The sequence below is a fragment of the Poecilia reticulata genome, linkage group LG10 (genome assembly GCF_000633615.1).
Source record: "Poecilia reticulata strain Guanapo linkage group LG10, Guppy_female_1.0+MT, whole genome shotgun sequence".
NCBI classification, from domain to species: Eukaryota; Metazoa; Chordata; class Actinopteri; order Cyprinodontiformes; family Poeciliidae; genus Poecilia; species Poecilia reticulata.
In genome coordinates, this window is record NC_024340.1 from 24,540,280 (window position 1) to 24,543,381 (window position 3,102).

Here is a 3,102-nt window from a genome sequence, read left to right on the forward strand (position 1 = left end):
AGTGACGGAGTCCCAGAATCAGTGGCGACAACTTGGAACTGGAAAGTTTTCAGAGTTTCAAAGTCGAAACTTTTAAGCGCCACGATCTCTCCAGTTTCAGAATTAATATTTACAGAAGGTACTTGCGTATTTGTTATTTCTCTATCTTTCAAAATTGTATATGAAATGATTGCATTGCTACCTTTGTCTTTATCGCAGGCTGTTACAGAAATAATTTTCTCACCCGGAGTGTTATTCTCATGAATATAAAATGTGTACGGATTTTTAGAGAATTCGGGGAAATTGTCATTTGCATCAGATATATCTACTATAATATTTATTTCTGAATGTAAGCTTGGTTCTCCTGCATCCTTTGCAACTATTAATACGTTGTATCGAAATGTCTGTTCTCTGTCTAGACCCGTTGTAGTTACTACAGAATATATATTATTCTTTAAGGAAGGAGTTAAGAGGAAAGGAATATCTGGGTTTATGTAACACATAACATTTCCGTTCAGACCAGAATCAGCATCTTTCACACTAATGAGCGCCACTGTTGTCCCTGGCTTTGAGTTTTCTGGGAGCGCTTGGGAAAATGACGTCACTTCAATCTCTGGTTCGTTGTCATTTAAATCAACAATATTGATTATCACACTTGTTTCTGTGTTCAGCGTTGCTGTGCCTTTATCGGATGCCTGAATATCAATTTCATATTTGCTACATTCTTCGAAATCTATGGTGCCTGATACAACAATGACTCCATTCTCGGGATTTATATTAAAACGTTCACGTACCTGTGCATCTACGTCGTTTCCAAATGAATATTCAACCTGCCCGTTTGAACCCTCATCTAAATCTGTTGCGCTAACTTGGATCACGGTCGTACCTGGAGGGGAATTTTCTTTAATTGACACAATGTATGACTCCTGACTAAAAACTGGCGGATTATCATTAACGTCAGAAACATTAACAACTATTGTCATGTTACCAGATTTTGGAGGTTTACCTCCATCTAATGCTGTCAGAAGTAGCACATGACTTTTAACTGATTCTCTGTCAAGAGGCTTTTCGAGAACTAAACTAGGTGTTTTACGGTCTTCACCACGATCTTTCACATCTAAACGAAAATGTCTATTTTGACTTAACCTGTATTGCTGTACAGATAATAAACCACTATCAGCGTCCCGCGCTGCTTGCAACTGGAATTTTGCTCCTGGCAACGCCGATTCAGAAACCTCCAAGATGTTTTCTCTTTGCTGGAATATTGGTGAATGGTCGTTAACATCCAGAATCTCCACAATGACGTGATTAATCTCCAGCGGGTTTTGAAGCACCAGTTTTAAGTCAATAAGGCAGTCCTTTCTTCGTTCGCAGATTTCCTCCCGGTCAATTTTTCCGTTCACGTACAAGACACCATCGTCTTGCTTGACTATAAAAGGAGGCTCTTTCGACCCGTAAACAATACGCATGCCCCTTTCTTTCCGCATGGTGTTATCAAGACCTAAATCCTTTCCAATGTTTCCAACAATTGTTCCTTCTGGAGCTTCTTCGAGGACAGAATACCGGAATTGCGCTGAAGAGCTGCTCCAAAACGACATCAAAACCACTATTATTGAAGTCCATTTTGTCTGCCCTCTCCGTGTTGATGATCGTCTTTGTTCCATAACGGGAAAGGAAACAAATAATTGGAAAAAAATATAAAACTCGCCGGAAGAAAAAAACTTTTCACACGTGCTTAAATGAAATTATTCCTCCGCATTCGTTTTCAGAATGACACCATTCTGAAAGATATCTGCCAGATAAAATGTGAAATTCGTCGGCATTCACAATAACGACCTGGTTGCAATAACTGGATAGGAAAGAGATGGGTGTAGTCTAAACCATACAAGCACGCAGAGATATAGTTTGTTATTATACTGACACCAAGCGTCTTGGACGGAACCCTGCAGAAAAGCAATCCTAACATCGAGATAAAAAAAATAATACTTGAAGCAGGAAAGTTGCTACAAAAATAATGAAGCAAGCATACTTTTTTTCCAACTCAAAGTTAGTTAACTTTAGGACACCTTCCGTAAGAGTTTCAAAAAGGTTAGAAATTAGGTATCAATTCCAACCTTTCACAATAGATTTATTTTATTTTAAGATAACTGATTAACACACCACAAAACTTTTTCATGTGACAGGAAGTACCAAGCCGCATGTGTATTCATAAAGTTGTAACTTGCAAAAGAGGAGGAAAAAACGTTATAAGAAAAAAATCATATTTCACAAAACAGATTACAAAGTGTAAAGAATCTCAGAAAAAAATTGACACACCAGCAACCTCACTTAGAAGTTTTTTTATGATGTATTATCACATTAATGAACCCTTTAAATTGCTTCATTTAAATCGCTTAAAGCAGAGAGTAAATAGTAAAATGCCAAGATGATAAAAAATGTTTATAACTTGCTTAACCAGTGTCCATAGACTTATGAATGGATGGTCGCTGCTAAACATATAGGAATAAGGACACTAACATAAACAGTGACCAACATTTTAAAACTCTTATGAGTTTTGAAATGTTAGAAATGTTTTGAAATGTTAGATACTCTTTATTCTGCTGCAGAATAGTGAGTGTCTGGCATCAGATGTCTGTTTATATGTACAGTGACAAAAAAAGAACCCAAACTCTTTAGGTCCTTTAAGCATGGAGCTTTAGTAACTGCTTCAGAGGCAGTAAACCTCTAACAAAATATGTAACACACAGATTAATCAAGCTTCAACCACGGCACCAATATCAAATTAATGCCATCAGTAAGAACGTACACATCCTCAAATGTTATCTTTTTGTCAGGAAACATTGGGGTATTTCCATCACATCCAGGTACAATTGTGGATCCCATGCGCAAGCCAGTTATGTTCAGCTTAGAAAATTTTGTAGCTAAAAAGGCTGATCTTACCTCTTCAGAAGTGCGTCTTCTGTCAGGTAGAACTAACGTGTTTGCATGACTTCCAGGTACTATAGTAGATCCTATGCTCATCCTGGGCCCAACTAACATGTAACGTTTGTCTCCAGATCTGTACTGGATGCTGTGACACAGTGTCCCATCATAATTAGTCTCTTGCAGATATTTAGAAGTATA

At 37.6% G+C, this 3,102-nt stretch overlaps 1 protein-coding gene across 1 annotated transcript in view; it reads right to left on the reverse strand.

Moving 5' to 3' along the window:
* LOC103471694 (protocadherin-10-like) overlaps nt 1-3,102 on the reverse strand; it is a 12,793-nt gene that overhangs the window by 7,191 nt on the left and 2,500 nt on the right. The gene's annotated exons all lie outside the window — the stretch shown is intronic.